Raw genomic sequence first — 18,551 nt, 5'->3', positions numbered from 1 at the left:
GGGCCTAGTACATCCGTCTTCTACATTAATGTCAAATATCTTACGCTAATGTGATCCAACTAGGCAAATCTAAGCGACAGAAACTCATAGTGATGCAAGACAGGCATTTGGCCACTTTATAACACCTTGTGCCACTAAATACCTGAGACAGGCATTAAGTATGCAAAAGGGTGTAGGGGGAGCCAAATGGTGCAATGGAATCTAACGAAAACAGTTGTGCTATATATTGCTGCTACTTTTAAGACCGGCTATGAGCAGCTGTTTAAAGGGGGCACTTCATTGGAACCAACCGGAACCTGAGTACTGTTCAGGGTAAGGGACAAGATTTTAGCTCTGACCCGGAACCGTACATCAATTGCATCAAATACCTTACACACTATTGCTCCCTACCCTGTCCCATGGTGAGCAGTCTGTAAAATATGTTGCATACATGGTGGTGGAAGGGAAAAATGGCCCTGCACTGGTTGCTGCATCACTTCACTTTAATCTGCCCCATAGTCAGGAACATTATACATCTGTAAAATAATTCACTTCCACTTGAATGTGTTGGTGGAATGTAGGCATTGTCTGTAGCTAATGCATTTTACATTGTCACACACGTATCACACAATTATGTTGGCTTGACATATGCCTGTAGCAATCCTGGAAATATACATGAAGACTGCTGTGCAGATGTATGTGCTAGGTAGGAAAAGGCTAGCAAGTACATACAACGGTAGGTTTGTGTCTGCTAGGTAACCTAGCAAAGTCTGAATGACAATATCAGACGTGAGTACTGATAAGATACTTCTCAGTGCCACTCATATGTATTAGCAAGAGAGGGACATACAGGGACCAATACACATAAATGTCTAGGGGTATCACACCTAATCAGCTTGGAATATGTATGTTAGTTAAGCAATGTACTAACAAGTCACAGATCCTTGGCAAATTGTATGTGTGACGGAATGCATAGAAAGCTTGATTGTGTCATTCACTCTACTCCAAGCTGACATGAGTCACCACAGTACCAAAAAACACTCATTGGGAATATTACATAGGTTGTGTAATGCAAATGTGAACATGTGGCCATGTATGAGAAATGATTTGAATCTACAGTAGAACAGTTGTGAGAGAAGTTGGAAGACTTGGAAGGCTAGCCCTGCAGAAAAATGCATGGATACTACAGGTACCTCTAAATATCAAGGGTCCAGCCATGGACCTGTTTGTGGATGATCTCATCCTGAGACAGCTGCAAACATGTGGACTTCCAAAAACCTTTTAGGTGGAGGGAGCCCACCCCATCACTGGTGCACCATGAAAGCCTGAAGCACACATCTTGTCCCATCATAGCAAGACTCATAAACTTCTGATACAGGGCGTGATTCTCCAAGCAACTTGCAGTGCCCCTCCATTGTATATAGGTAATCCTCAGGTTACCTTCTTCCCCAATGTCAGTGTTTGGGTCCAGAGGCTGTGCCGCAGTTACCTAGAGGTGAAGAGGCAGTGAGAGAATGGGACCACAAGTAAACTAAGACTTATCCAGTGCAGCTACGTTTAGTTGCAACATGAAAAACTCACTTTTTATCAAGCCCAGAAGCTGGTTGTGATTGGCTGGATTGATTGTCAGGTGGCAGGAGGGTCAAGACACTGCATCTGCCCTAAGAGGGGCCGTGGTGGCGGCATGGCAAAGGAGAATAGTGAAACACGTGAAGTTGAAGTGCGGGTCTAAACAAATTACGCCTAATCTGGGCATCTTTGTGATCACCCAAATGGATCTTGGGACCCATGGGGAGATGAAAGGGGCTTGTGGGAGTGTAAATGTAACACAAGAGGTGCACCCAGAGTGTCATGTGGGCGGGCTGGGAGCAGGCCATGATGGACCTAAATCAGTGATTGGGGCAAGATTGAGACAGAGGAGATGAGACACCAACTTGGTAAAGATATTTCAGTGAGAGGTTAGGTGAGGGCCAGAAGGCGGTAGAGACACTTACTAGTTAGCATCATGTTTGTGTGGGATACCAGGCTCTATGCACAGTTGGTGAGGTGGGCAGTTTGGAATCTGCAGCGCAGTGTAGCAGGCAGAGGGGAGTGATGAATGAAGAAGGGTTGTTGGATAGTCAATGTAGTTAAGATCCAGGAAATACACATACGGACAGTCAATATAATTGAGACACACAGGATATTCACTCTCACAATCTGAAGCCCAACCAGCTTTGGGCTGCCTCCCTGTGTTTGGTCATTAACCATACAGTGGGATGTCCAAAGTTAGTATGTCAACCCTAGGATAGTATCCTGGAATGTCAATGGCCTAAGCAACAAAGTCAAACGGGGAGTGGTGCTCCAGAACATCAAACAAAACTCCCCTGATATGGTTCATTTACAAGAGACTCACCTCCTAGGTAATAGGTGTCATGCCCTTGACCATTAGGGAAATCAAAAGGCTACAAATGTGGGCCATAACACCTTCTTCCGAGGAGTAGTAATCTATGTGAGGAGAACGCTGCCCCTCGTCATTTGGCAAACATGGCCTGATCCACAGGGTCTCTATGTGGTGTTCTCTGGGAACTGGGAGAGGGGCATCTTAAACATACTCAGTCAGATTGTGTATGGATACAATATTTATGACAAGTAATGATGCAACATCAATTGTCATTACTAAGGTCTGTCACGATCATTATAGAGAGTGTACCACATTGAACTCCACCTTTTTTGGGGTATGGATACTGGCACAGCTGCCTGTCACATTTCTTGACACTTGAGTTCTGAAACATTCATGCCATATGTCAACTTGCATGGATACATGTTTAATACATGCTTGGGAGGCTCAGTAAGTTATTTGTAGTCCACAATACTATTGGTCACCTTTATCACGTTTGAGTCCTAGTGGGTGCCTTTGTGTCTGACAGAAGCCACAAATGTCATTTAGTTCTGTTCTCATTGACATCACTTCACACATTGCAGACATTAACACTGAAAAAAGTGCATGATATATGTGATTATGGTGATTTATTTAAATGTGCAAGTTTAGCTTCCAGTGCAGTACAATGTCCAGTTCAGTGATTCCATGAGAAATCCTGAGCCATATGGTGTACATTCGGAGTCCAAAGGTGAAGGATGTCTTACGAGACATGTGTAGAAGTGTGCATTGATGAGGAGGTGTCCAAATTGACAATAGGCAGGAATTGAGACAATGATAGTCCATAGACGAGAAGTCAATAGCGGTAGAGTGAAGAGGGTACATTGCCAGCTGTCACAACACTGGCATGACCTTAGAGCACAGAACTAAGGAGATACTGTTCACGTGGCACAGACTGCAGCTACTGGGTGGTTTTAAATGTGAATGTTGTTCTTTTCACATCTTTATCCACTGATGTGTGTGGTGCTTCCTGTGGCATGGGTGGTGCTGTTGTTGAAGTTGAAGGCCACACACACATCAGGGGATGGAGATGTGGAATCAAAGGTCCCAGCAGCTGCCATTTATGGGAACACATAAGGCATCACTGCAGCAAGGAGTAACTGCTGATTTCTTAACACCGCACCCACATTACGGTGGCAGATAGCCATGTTTTCCCTGAGGGTGGCCACTTCCCACTGGATGGACTGCAGGGCATTTAGTATAGCCCCCAGCCTGTTATCTATCATGCTGCTATCATTTTGGGAGGGTAATTGTTTAAGCCTCTGCCTCATGACAGCAGCTATGTTGGCTAGGGACTGCTGGAGTCCATGTAGCAGAAAGTGGTACCTCTCATGGCAGCTGAGTTATCCTTATTCGGACGGAGGCACTTCTGCACTCCCTCTAGGCTGCCTGCCATGATCTTCATCCCACCTGCACCTTCTGTGACAGCTCCCACTGGACTCCTACCACTGACCTCTGAAAGGTGATCCCTGGGTCCTCAGAGTCCAAGGCTGAGGCAGGACTGGTTGGTGCTGTGTATTGGTAGTTGGGTGGTTCATGTGGAGATCCCGCAATGTGTCCTCCATGTGACTGGAGGTGGTATCTGGAAGGAACCTAGAAAATACTGGCAAGTCTATTCATTGATGGTCAGCAGCTGCTCATCCATGTCATCTGTAAAATTCTGGACAGGCAGGTCCACAGGAGGTAAGGCATCATCCTCTGCAATGGGATAGGGAAAGGTCAATCTTGGACTGTAGTGGATATTGGCATGGCTTATTATTTACCTGCTACTGGTGGCTCAGTGACATGTTACAGACCACAGGTTGTAGTTGTGTATTATGTGTTGCATTATGCATCACACATAGGGCAACCTTTCAAGCTATTTGGTGCATTGATCCCACACCACCATTTTACTTGCAGGCCCCTTGCCCAACCAATGACACCATGGAAGCATGTCATTTACATTCCTGTTCACCATGGTAGAAATTCCCACAGTAGTCTAATGAGTTTTGTCACTATTTTGGTGCTTTACTGCATTGGCACAATGAATGAAGGCACTAGTGCAACAAAGCACAGGGAGGTCCATTGCTTACAATTCTTGTGTCACGTTTTCATCTGCCTTTGACAGGCCTCACACGTGGTCATTACCTTTATGGATTGTGAGCCCCATTAGTTCTTCCTTGCCTGCATGAGAGATATTTCCTTACATACAGCATATCTGCCACAGGCATATAGTGGTGTAAGGATGTTCAATGTGGATCAATGCATGTATTGTGTGACTTTGTTAATGTGGCACAAGGAGAATGGGAAACTTGGATCCACCTTGCATTATGGGCTAGTGACATTGGGCCCGTAGTGCAACATTTATGCCACTTGTGGCTGTTCTTATGCATGAAGGTATCCCTTTATGCACAACACCAATCATTCAAACAACACAGGTAACCTTGTTACATGGTGAAATGGTAGCTACTTGTACAATAGCACAAATAATGATCAGAGACATACCACATATGTTGTATATATTCACTTTTGTGCCTATTCCCAAATGGTGCACAGAGGTGTGTGAGAGTTGTTGTTGGGCCATCCTGTGTAAGTAGCATAGGACATGTTGCACACTGAGTGTTACACATGGGCAGGGGGATCAGTGGCAACAGTGAAGTGATTGCTGGAATGGGTGAGACAGTTTTGGTGCTTATAGGGGGGAAGGTTTGGGTGCAATAAAATAATGGAGTGCAACGTTGCACCACAATTGGCAGTGCCACATTCCGTCACTTTCAATACATTTGGATACACCTTTTTCTAGCGTATATGGCGCAGGCCTGTGTTGGCCTCTGCATCAGCGCAATATTTGCTGCTGAGCTCCAATACACACAACCTTGCGCCATGGTGCAAGGATGGCTGTGCTGGGGGTGGGTAAAAATACAATTCTTTCTGGGCATTTGCACTTTCTATGTGTGCTGCAGGATGCAGCACACATATGAAGGGCAATGACATGAGGAGGAAGGAAACCATTTGTCCTTGTTGCGCCATTCTAGTGCCACCCCTGGTCTTGGTTTTAGTTCCAGCCTCAGTTTTATGTAGTCTTAAATCTGGGGCAACGACAATATGGAATGGGTGTTGTGGCACGGCCACAGCCATGCTGATTGCTTGCACCTTCCAAGCAAAATGCTGTGCGTGAAGGGGCCATATTTATAAGGTGGTGTTAATCACCAGAAAGTGGCTTAACACCACATTGTGAATATGGTGGAGTACATAGTGCCACCAGAGCATCACTAAAAGTGAGGCTCAGGTGGCGATGGGGTGTTTTGATTCTGGCACTATGTGTACTGATGTGACCCTTTTTGCATGCATTCAGTGTTTCCTATCTGCCTCTCCCTTCTGCCATTTGTAAATTTCCAGACAGTCCCCCCCTGCAACTTACCTTGCATTTGTGGCAGGTCATGGTGAGGAAATTTGATTTTTAATACGATCGTATCGACCCGCCATTTTGTGGCCCGCCGCCATTTTATGTTGCCTTCACTCAGGCAGCACAGCGAACGAAGTCCATTCTGCCTTTTCTGCTTATTCTGCAACATGGTGTTCAAAACAGCCTTCTGCCTCTATCTTTACAAGGCTGGTATTAAGGTCTGACCGAGTACACTAATCCCTGTCTGGTTTTCTAATCCTTGTTTCAACTATCTGTAGGCTCACACTATTCTCCGCCGATCTTATCTTATCGTCTGGCCTTCGCTGTCCTTTGCTAGTATTCTCTCATTTCACAACTGTCCTCCAAACGCACACAAACTTATCACACCACATGCAACTTCGTTGTGGATCGGTTAATGAATTAGTTCAAGGGAGGGGTGACAAACACAGCTGGAGGGGAGGCAACCTTAAGTCACTTGATACTTTGTTTTCCAATTCCTTCTATTGGTGCTGTCTTGTTTTCCGACATTTCTATTGGCTCTGTTCTATCTTTACATTATTCTTACTGGCTCCTTTCTATGTGTTCTGGGAGTGTATGTAGTTAATAAATGGTTTTTATACGGTATATAAGATTGTGCGCCACAAAGTAAAGTGGCAGTCTCCTGAGAACATACCTTGTGTACTTCTTGGACAACTGTACTAGCTGCAGCTAATAAAATCTGATCTTTTACGCCTGACAGAGTGTCCCGTGTCTCTGTTAGTTGAGGCAGGTGAATCCAAGGAGATTTCAGGCGTACCCTGCGCCGCCAGGCCCATAAGGTTCTGGTTCTTCAACTGGCGCCCAACGTGGGGCGGCTTCAGCGGTACCGGTTCTGCCTGAAGGTCGTGAGGAACCCCGCAGGAAAATTCTGGAGGAATCGCGAGCCACGTCAAGCGACCCCTGTATGTCGAAGTGGTCCGAAGGTCTTTTTCAGCGCGGTTACTCCTTCCTGACGGCTACTGACGACTGCTGCCCTGACTGCCGCCCTGCCTTGGCCCTTTCTTTGATGATGTATGGTAAAGCGAGACGATAGACGGGCCTCTGTTGGTGTAAGAAGACATCCTTAGTTAAGTATTTGGTGGGTCGCGCCCACAAATTTTGGTCTTTGTTTTGTCCTTAGGTCCTTAGATTTGGCCATTGCAGTGGCCAAAGCCGAGGGGTAAGTGCATTTGTGCTGTGTAAACTGAAAGTTTTACCCCCTTGATGTTTGTGAACAGCCAGTAAAAATCGTGAGATGTCTGGTCTGACTAAGTTTGGAAAACTTTGTTGCTTTGGTTGTAATAGGGACTCCCAGCTTGAGGACTCCTGTCCGATTCCTTCGGTTGGAACTCCCACATATGAGCTCTATTCTAAACATGGTGTTGGTCCTATTGCCTTTAATAAGACATGGACCCGATATACAAAGAAAGATGGTGTTTTAAAATGGCCAGAAAATGGTAGTTTCGAAACTGATGTGCTAGATAATTTAGAAGCAACGTTATTTAAAAGAAAAGCCCGGCCGGCAATGTTTGACTCTTTTCGCCTTTGGCGTAAGGAAGCCAAACAGAGAGAAATTAAACAAGGGAAACGAGATAGGAAAACACAGGGAATGACGATTATACAGGCTGCTCAGCAATTCAAAGATGATGAAATAGATAATGCAATGGAAATTTCAGACAGACAGCATCGAATGGCAATAGATAAATGCTATCCGACGTTGCCTATCTCTTCCCTTGATAAGAGAAAAGATTTTGAGGAAGATCCCTTAATGTCCCACTTATTGAAATTGCCTCCGCCCTATGTACAAGGTGCTAATGCACCCCCGATGTTACAGCCTGTTCAGCCGCCAGTTGTGCTTCCGCCTGCTCCAGCTTTTCCACATTTGCCTCCTCAAGTATTGCCTATGCCAGCTTTGCCTTTAACTCCTTTGCCTTCTGCTCCTTTGGCAATTCCTAATGCTCCTTTAGTTAATTCACCTAATACCTTGTCCCCTATCCTTATGTCAAATTCTCCATCTATGCGTAAGCGATTTGCAGATACTGTCTCTGGTCTCTTATCACCTTTCTTTGAAGCTTTAAATGTGTCTCCAGCTTTTTCTCGAAGACAGTCTCGTAGTCAATTCCCAGACTCCGAAGAGCGAGAAAAATTGGACTCACTTGCTTGTAGATGGATCAAGAAGGGTCCCCAATATAGTACGTCTGATATTATGTCCACCTTTCTGCAATGGAATGCACCTACGCAGAGATATGTTTTTAAAGTTATGTGCGATACTCTCGCTAAAGAATGGGAGGATATGAATTTGGGTTTGGTCCCACAGGATCTGTTAGATGTTCAGGCTGACTTTGACAAAGGACTTATGGTGGGTCCTAAGGTTGAAAACGCTGTCAGAACACTTATTTCTTTCAGATCCCTATTGTTCTCACAGACTTTTCCTGATTCTGATCCTTCAGTTAGGACAACACTGAAAAACTATCCCATGAGAGAGGTTTCTCCAATATGGAAGGAAGAAGTTGCAGCAGCAGGTGCTAATCCAGCTATCCCTGCGCATTTTCAGCGCATATGGATACCTGTCCCCTGGAAAAGGTCTGAAGTTTTAGCACTTAAACAGTCACTACCAGATTCACGCAAAAATCCTGCTGGTTACTATAAAGAGTTGTCGCAAACAGTTGATGCATGTACTATGAATCTAGCAGATATTGACATGTTGATGGGAAATGTAGTTCCACAGACAATATGGGCTAAAATTCGTAGAGAGGATCACGCTCAAGAATTAGGCGGCGATTGGAACGCTATTATTGCCGCAGATAGAGGTCAAGTAGGTGGTGCAAAGCCCGACGCTTTGATCTCAGAACTCCCTGGTAGGATTATTACATTAATGAAAACAATGATGCCTGCTTTGAGAGTTAATTGGGATAAGTTAGCAGCATGTAAACAAAAGAAAGATGAAAGTGTTTCCGATTTCTTTACCCGATTCGAGGAGACATTCATTGATCACAGTGGTCAAGATATGGCTACAGAAGGGGGACAGCGATTATTTGTGGATAAGTTCGTATATAACTTGCTTCCTGAACTATCACACAAGCTAAAAGACTCCGAGAGTTCATGGGCAGTTTCTTCTTCCGCCCAGATATTGGCTACTGCACAATATTATGAAAATAGAGACAAAGAAGAAAGGGAAAAACAAGAGAAAAAGACGAAAGAATTAAAAACTAAAGTTCTCTTGCAACAGGCTTATCCTCCTCGTTATGTTCAGCCTCAGTTTCAACAGCCTCCGCAGTTTCAGAGGTTGTATCAAAAGCCTGAACCATTCATTCCAAGACCTTTGCTAGGTCCCAATCAATGTGCTTATTGTAGGGAGGAAGGTCATTTTAAGAACAATTGTCCGGCATTGTTGCAGCGTAATGGAGCAACATCTGCTTCACGAGGTCGTGGTGGTCTTCAGTCAGCAAATAGAGGTAGAGGTCGAGGTGTGTTAACCCAAGAGCAGCGTTCTTTTGTTCCTCCAAATTCCGGAAATTACTTTGATCAGCAAAATGTTAGGTCTACACAGTATTACAGTGAGGATCAGTATATTGAAGGAGGGAATGAAAGTCTTCATTTTGAATAGGACAGCCATGGACAAAGTAAGGGGGTTACGTCAATTCCAGTGGATCAGAATGGACCTTATGTTAATGTCACTACAATGGGTGTTTCAGAGCCATTTCTTTTAGATACTGGTGCCATGAGAAGCTCTATCATTCATTCTAAACTCCCTGGCGCACCTTTGTCTGGCTTAACGAATGTATCTGTAGGATTTTCTGGCGCCCCTGTTCGCAATCCAGTTTCTTGCCCTTTGCCTGTTTCAATAGGCCCTTATGATTTAGAAGCTCCGCTTCTTCTGACGAATGGTTGTGGTGAAAATCTGTTGGGTTTAGATCTATTAAAAAGAATGCATGCTACGATATATTGTTCACCTTCTGGTGTATACCTCACTCTAGGACAGAAAATGACTAGTCCAATGTACTTATCAAAAGATCAATTTCCACCTGAATTGCTTTCTCTTCCCGAAACGCTTTGGGCTACGGGTCCGAATGACGTTGGTTGTCTTGAGATCCCACCTTATGTTGTTACTCTTAAGCCCAATGCTGAAATGCCACGTATTCCGCAATACAGAATCTCTACTGAAGGTGAGAAAGCACTTCTGGAAATTGTCCATGATTTGATTCAGAAGGGTGTGGTTGAGGAAACGAGAGGAAATACATGTAACAGTCCTGTTCTTCCGGTTCTTAAACGCACTGATCCTTCTCAGCCTCCTGTTTATCGTTTTGTAATTGATCTTCAGGAGGTAAACAAGATTGTCGTACCGCAGTTTCCTGTAGTCCCAGATATCACTGCTCTGTTGACGATGATACCTTCTACAGCGACTTGGTTTTCAGTTATTGATCTAAAGAATGCTTTCTTTAGTATTCCCATCGCCGAAGAGAGTAGAGATATTTTTGGTTTTTCCCTCGGAGGCCGAAGCTTCCGGTTTAAACGCGCACCTCAAGGTTATTGTGAAAGTCCCTCTGTTTACAGTCAAGCTCTAAAATGTCATCTTGATGCCTTTTCCTTACCGTCCGGTGCCGCTCTCATTCAGTACATGGATGACTTATTAGTTGCAGCTGATTCAGAGGAGATTTGCAAAAACGTGACCGTTGCACTGTTGCGTCATTTGTTTGATCTGAATCACAAGGTTTCTCCTTCTAAATTACAATATGTCTGTCGCGAGGTGACTTATTTGGGTCATCTCTTGTCAAAGGAGGGACGACGATTGACCCCCGAACGAATTCAGGCAATTGCACAAATGTCAGTGCCATCCACACAAAGAGAGGTACGTGCCTTTTTGGGCATTACTTCTTATTGTAGACAGTGGATTCCGAGTTTCTCTTTATTGGCTAAACCGCTGTTGGCGCTAACTTTAAAAGATACGCCTCAGCCTCTTCCGTGGACTGACGAATGTCAGAAGAGTTTTACTGATTTGCGTATTGCTTTGTGTTCTGCTCCTGTATTGGGTACTCCTGATTACAGTAAGCCCTTTACGCTCTATGTCCACGAAAGAGAGGGTTGTGCATTGTCAGTCTTAACGCAGCGTTTTGGAGATCAACAGCGACCATGCGCATATTTCTCAGCTACGTTAGATCCAGTAGCTAAAGCATTGCCTAGTTGTCTTAAGGCGACAGCGGCAGCAGCAATTTCTATTCGACAGTCTGCTGGAGTAGTGCTAGATAATACTCTCATTGTTATGGTGCCACATGCAGTGGATACTTTACTAAATAGGACAAAAATGCAGCATCTTACGAGTGCTCGGTTGTCCGGATATGAGCTGACGCTTCTGGCTAGTCACATACACATCAAACGATGTAATACCCTGAATCCAGCTACTTTGTTGCCTCTTCCAGAAGAGAGAGATGTCTCTGAACAGCATGATTGTTTTCTCCGTACTGAAGAAGAGACTAAGGTGGTCATTCTGACCCTGGCGGTCTTTGACCGCCAGGGCGGAGGACCGCGGGAGCACCGCCGACAGGCCGGCGGTGCTCCAATGGGGATTCCGACCGCGGCGGTAAAGCCGCGGTCGGACCGGCACCACTGGCGGGGTCCCGCCAGTGTACCGCGGCCCCATTGAATCCTCCGCGGCGGCGCAGCTTGCTGCACCGCCGCGGGGATTCCGACCCCCCCTACCGCCATCCAGATCCCGGCGGTCGGACCGCCGAGATCCGGATGGCGGTAGGGGGGGGTCGCGGGGCCCCTGGGGGCCCCTGCAGTGCCCATGCCACTGGCATGGGCACTGCAGGGGCCCCCGTAAGAGGGCCCCTAAATGTATTTCACTGTCTGCTGCGCAGACAGTGAAATACGCGACGGGTGCAACTGCACCCGTCGCACAGCTTCCACTCCGCCGGCTCGATTCCGAGCCGGCTTCATCGTGGAAGCCTCTTTCCCGCTGGGCTGGCTGGCGGTCTGAAGGCGACCGCCCGCCAGCCCAGCGGGAAAGTCAGAATTACCGCCGCGGTCTTTCGACCGCGGAACGGTAACCTGACGGCGGGACTTTGGCGGTCGGCCTCCGCCGCCCGCCAAGGTCAGAATGAGGGCCTAAGGGTAGAATTGACCTAAAAGACACGCCATTAGTGAATCCAGATGGAACACTATGGGTAGATGGTTCTTGTTTCAAGCTCCCGAATGGAGATACAGTTTCAGCCTACGCTATTACTACTTTGCATACGATTGTGGAGACAGCACGCATTAGACATAATTCAGCTCAGGCAGCTGAATTGATAGCCTTAACTAGAGCGTGTGTGTTATCCAAAGGAAAAAGAGTAAACGTGTACACTGATAGCCAATACGCTTTTGGTGTAGCGTTTAACTTTGGGCGTTTATGGAAGGAAAGAGGATTCTTTACTTCCCATGGTACTAAGATACAACATGGTCAATTAGTGACTGAACTTCTTGAGTCACTTACAATGCCTACTCAGATAGCGATCGTGAAGTGTAGTGCACACAAAAAGATTGCGGACGATGTTGGTCGAGGAAATGCATTTGCAGATGAGGTAGCGAAAAAGACAGCCAGAGACAACACAAGTCGAATGTATGTTGCAGGTCCCGCAAACTGCGTAAGAGAAAAGGGAATGTGTGAAGATACAGTAGAGAGTGTGAAATCAATTCAAGGAGAGGCTACGGAGAATGAGTTGAGAAAGTGGAAGGAAAGTACAGGAATGTTAGATGAGATGGGATGTTGGGTTGAATTATCAGAACATCAACGTTGGCTGTTACCAGATGCTTATGTACTACCTGTAGTTACTATGGCACATGGTCCAGCTCACCTAAGTGCAAAAGGAATATGTAAACTTCTGGCTCCAGTGTGGCAAAATGAGGGGATCCCAAAGTGTGCAAATAATGTAGTAAAACATTGTATTGTTTGCTTGATGTACAATCCGGGAAAGGGAACCCCAACTCCAGCAGGTCATTTTGCTCCTCCAACATATCCATTTGAGGTGTTGCAGATCGATTATATTCACATGGAACGATGCAACAACCTCAAATATGTTCTGGTGGTAGTATGTGCTTTTTCTAGATGGGTAGAAGCCTACCCTCTGAAGGACAATACTGCTTTATCAACTGCCAAAATACTTTTGAAAGAATTCTTCCCTAGGTTTGGTTTGCCGCGCATTGTCTGGAGTGACAATGGGAGCGAATTTGTGGGTCAAGTCATGCAAAAAGTTTGTGCAGGTCTTGGCATAAAACAGAAGTTCCACGCGGCGAATCACCCACAGTCGGCTGGTTTAGTAGAATGCTACAATGGAACCTTGAAGCTTAAAATTGCCAAGGTGCAAGCTAGCACAGGACTTAATTGGCCTGATGCTTTACCATTGGCTCTTCTGTCCACCAGAACAGCAGTACACTCTCGTTTGGGGCTTAGCCCTTACGAAGTGATATTTGGTCGCCCAGCTAATGTATGGGGAGTTCCTCGCCCTAAGAAATACTCAGACTTGCCATACCCGATGTTGATTGACTACTTGCATGACCTTACAACTAAATTGCGTGTTCTTCATCAACAGGTTCAGAGTGCTCTACCAGAGGCTTCCACAGACCCAGGTCATTCCATCCGACCAGGTGACTGGGTCTGCACGAAAAATTTCCAACGACAGAGAAATTTGGAGCCCAGATGGAGAGAGCCACGCCTGGTTCTTTTGACCACAAGAACAGCAGTTAAAGTCGAAGGAAAGAAAAACTGGGTGCATGCCGTGCACTGCAAGAAAGTGCCTTTGCCCTTGCCTTTCGATCAGTGGGTCCGTAGAGGCATCAGTGACTCTGAAAGTGAGAAAGTTCCGCAATTTGTACCATTCAGTGATGCGCGTCTAATTGGAACACTTTCTGAGAAAGAGGACGACGACATCCTTCAAGAAGCAATACCATCGCATCGTCGCTTGAACACGACAAATCCAGGAACATTGTTTCAAAACCAGACTGCCTCTGGACAGGAACGCTATAATTTGAGACCAAGACCAAAGAACTTGTAAATTTCTCTCCTATGTAGTACTCTATCCCGGTTGCAGGGTCACGGTAGGAGTCTTAGTTACGACCTGAGTAAGTGGCAATAGGCCTGCAGGACCTCACAGTGTCATAGGACGGTAGATAATCGTGACTACAGTGATTGAGGAAGATTGCCGTGAGCATCCACTTAGAAAGATGGAGGCTACATTAGATAAAAGAGAAAGTAAAAATGTAAAGAATAATTGTAAAGAAATATATAGTCGTTGTAGTATTGCTCTATGCGTCATTATATTGTCGTGTATTCTTTTGGCATCTGTAAACTGGATCATTATTACTCTGCAGCAAAAAGTTGTCTCTTCTCCTACCTCTACATCTTCTTCTACTATCTCTCCGCACCTATTTCACACTCTTCCCCAGCATGAACTCATCAGAAGAACTGAATACTTTAACAATTCCTTCGTCCAGTTGTTACATCAACATCAGTTAGTGATCAATACAACTGACTGTTGGGTGTGTGGACTCATACCACATACGGTAGAAAAAGGAATGCCATATTTAGTTCTTCCATTCTCCTATGAAGGTTCCGCTTGGGCTTATTTTGTCATTTTCAATAATGCATATCAAAGTAAAATTAAACAACCTGTCAGTTCACATAGTGTTGGTTCAGATTTTAGTCATAGTTTATTGATAAAGGGAATGGTAGCTATGGCTAAAATCATGGAAAAAAGTGAAGCTTCCATAGATGAAAGAAAAGCATATACCAATTGGAACATAACTAATTACATTTCCAGCCTCAATGATAAGGTTAAGCAAGGAAAATCTCCTCCGATACGGGTCATACCCCAACAAGGAAATTTCTGTCTGCAAATAAATGGTAGAACTCCAAACACCGGACAAAGAGAAAGTTTATGTTCCCATACATATGTCTATTCAGCCTTGAATTCACCGCCGTTAGTACCATCTCAAGGTACATACTTCGTTTGCCACGATAGGGCTTATACATGGTTGCCAGCTGATTTCTCTGGTACTTGTTATATAGCCTTTCTTCTTCCCCCTACATACACCGCTCCTGCGAACCATCATAAAAATAGATATGGCAGAGGGATTGTGGATTCGAAAGACACAGCAGGACAAGAGGGAGGAGATTTCCTCAAAGGATTTCTTCCCTTCTGGGGTCCAATGGCCAACAGCAGAAATATAAGGCAATTGGTTCGTGTCGTAGAAACCACCATAGACATCACTGTAGGAGCTTTAAGTAACATTTCAGCTGAACTACAGGCTGATCGTCTTATGACCTTGCAGAACCGTGTTGCCTTAGACTTTGTTCTTGCGGACCGTGGTGGAGTATGCAAATTGATCGGATCAAGTTGCTGTATTTTCATACCTAATGACGCTCCGACAGTATACCAAGCTATCTCTAAGTTACACATAATCTCCGAGTCGATTCATCAGGACGAAGGAGATTGGTCCTTTTCAGAGTGGTTTTGGGGATTACTGTCCAAATGGGGTTGGAAGGTATTGACATTCTTTGGAGTAATTTTAGCTTTTATATTCTCTTGTTGTCTTTGTATGCACTGCGGTCCTGCCATCTGCAACCTATGTGCTACTGCATGTATTCCCAAACCCAAGTCACAAAGAGCAGAGAATATCAAAATGATGGTACAGCAACAGCTTGATGACCTCATGGCCATAGACATCGACTCAGATTAACATGAGTTTGTGTATCTTGCCTGAGTTCTGGCAAAAGGAGGGTCTGAGGAAATTCGATTTTTAATACGATCGTATCGACCCGCCATTTTGTGGCCCGCCGCCATTTTATGTTGCCTTCACTCAGGCAGCACAGCGAACGAAGTCCATTCTGCCTTTTCTGCTTATTCTGCAACATGGTGTTCAAAACAGCCTTCTGCCTCTATCTTTACAAGGCTGGTATTAAGGTCTGACCGAGTACACTAATCCCTGTCTGGTTTTCTAATCCTTGTTTCAACTATCTGTAGGCTCACACTATTCTCCGCCGATCTTATCTTATCGTCTGGCCTTCGCTGTCCTTTGCTAGTATTCTCTCATTTCACAACTGTCCTCCAAACGCACACAAACTTATCACACCACATGCAACTTCGTTGTGGATCGGTTAATGAATTAGTTCAAGGGAGGGGTGACAAACACAGCTGGAGGGGAGGCAACCTTAAGTCACTTGATACTTTGTTTTCCAATTCCTTCTATTGGTGCTGTCTTGTTTTCCGACATTTCTATTGGCTCTGTTCTATCTTTACATTATTCTTACTGGCTCCTTTCTATGTGTTCTGGGAGTGTATGTAGTTAATAAATGGTTTTTATACGGTATATAAGATTGTGCGCCACAAAGTAAAGTGGCAGTCTCCTGAGAACATACCTTGTGTACTTCTTGGACAACTGTACTAGCTGCAGCTAATAAAATCTGATCTTTTACGCCTGACAGAGTGTCCCGTGTCTCTGTTAGTTGAGGCAGGTGAATCCAAGGAGATTTCAGGCGTACCCTGCGCCGCCAGGCCCATAAGGTTCTGGTTCTTCAATGGTAGTCTGCGCTGTCCTGCGATTCCAGAAACCGGCTCCTCTGGGATGACGACTGCTACCATCTCCTGCAGCTCATCCAGGTCCTCCTGGGGTGTGGGACTTCAATCTCCAGTCTGCAGTGCTGCTTTACGGTTCCTGGCTAGTTTCTCTTTATTTCTGCACTTGCAATCATGCCAGCGCTTCCTACAATCTCTCACCTCTGCCACACTGTTGACTTTATCTACTATTGCCTCCTATATAGTCTCTCTCCTACCTATTGGCAATTTGGAGGTGATGAAAAGCTGGTGTTGGTTCTCCGTCACCTCTCTGACCAGGATGTCATTCTCCTCCTCATTAAAGTGACACTTCTGCTTCCTCTTCTCCTTCTCCTGGGACTTTGCCGGTCCCTCCTGGCTCGTGCTGGGCTCATTCGGATCTCTCTGGGGTCTCTCCTGGCCTGCATTCCTCATCATGTCTCCCTATTTTTTTGCTTGCTCGTGCATTTTTTTCTACGCTAATGCTGTTAAATATGGAGCTAACAAGTTTAGCATAAAAAATTGTGACGCAAATCGTTCTAACACCACTTTTACAGCATTAGCGTAATTTTTCTTTCAGGCATGTTGCAATGGTTTGCATAGTTTTTGGATGCTAACCTTTTCTTAGCACCATGGTACGTCTTTTTTAAAACATGGCGCATGGATGGTGTAAAGGAACGGCATTAGCCAGTGGTAATTTTTTTGACCCACAACTGCACTAGCAGGGTTGTGCATTATTTTTCTTAAATCTGGGCCTTAGTTTTTATAACATTGTTCCCACCTGGTTATAAAGCTTGGAGAGTTTGGTCAAAAAGAACACTCAAGGCAAAGAATGACAAGAAATAATGTTGTTTTGACACTTACATTTGGCTAACTATGAGTATTTGGCCTCACCAGTGATTTGGAGATTCTGCTGATCATTTCTCTTCATGTTGAATTACAGCAGATTCAATAAAGTGCAATGGAAACCATTTTCAACAAAGGCAGGTGTCTGCACTTTTTATCCTTAAACTGGCATAAACTGCAGAGCACAAGACTCATATGGATAGAAAGCACTTCCCAAGTAAATCTGTAGATATAGCCAAAGGTTACTACAGCCTTTTTTAGGCCATGGACATAATAACTGTTGGAAGCAGCCTTTATGCAATACACTTGAACCTTTGACAAAAAAATCTGCTGATATACTTGAGGAGTCAGCCATTATTGTTAGATTCTGGTTGTGATATGTATGGTGTATTAATGTTTGCATGAGTTTGTGAATGTGTTTGTCTGCAACAAAGATTCTGAAAATATGGAGCCTTCTTTAAAGACATGGCAATTGCAGGACTGGTCTCAGGGCTCGATTATACGTGCTCAAAAGGGGTAGCTTGAATTTAACACACCTGGTGAAAGCCAACCCCAGGGTTTTGAATGTACTAAATGAAATACATTCCACCTTCTTACACCTGGTGGAGAAGTGTGGCTCAATGGTTAGAGTGGCAGACCCTGAAGCAGAGATCTGGCTCAAGACCAGGGTTCAAGTCCCGCTTCGGCAGGTCTTGGGCTCAATTCCCCTTGACCAGATAATTCTCGCCTCGGTGCCTAATCTAATTCATGGGTGCAACTCTGGGCAATAGTTTGCTTAATCTCCACAACAGCCCCAACAGCGCTTGGATGCCTGGCTTCACCCTGGGGGTGCTCAGGAGTGGGCACCTCACAGGGAAAAGCCAGGAGGGGTTCCATAGCGGTATGAGTACAGTGCCTTGAGACCCTAACGGGTGAGTAGTGCGCTATACAAGTGCTAATTTACATTTTACACTCTTGGGTGGTAGTCCCACAAACTCTTTGCCTTCACCCTTCCAGTTTTGCTGAATTCTTTTTTGTTAGATTTAGCACTCTGTGAAGTTCACTACTTCAAACCAGTGCTAAACTGTGTGGGTGATCTCCCTAAAACATGGTAATATTGCTCTACACCTCTTTTTGCACCTCTTTACACAGTTAATTTACTTGTAAGTCCCTAGGAAATGATACTACATGTACCAAGGCCTGTAGATTAAAAGATACTAGTGGATCTGCAGCACTAGTTGTGCCACTCACTGCTGCAGTTTTTGAAAACGTATCACTGGCCTGCCACTGCAGCCAGCAGTGCAGTTTTATGCTGTCATTTCGACCTGCAAAATAAACCTTTTTATCTAATGAAAGT

Source organism: Pleurodeles waltl, chromosome 4_2 (genome assembly GCF_031143425.1).
Source record: "Pleurodeles waltl isolate 20211129_DDA chromosome 4_2, aPleWal1.hap1.20221129, whole genome shotgun sequence".
NCBI classification, from domain to species: Eukaryota; Metazoa; Chordata; class Amphibia; order Caudata; family Salamandridae; genus Pleurodeles; species Pleurodeles waltl.
This window is presented reverse-complemented; position numbering follows the sequence as displayed.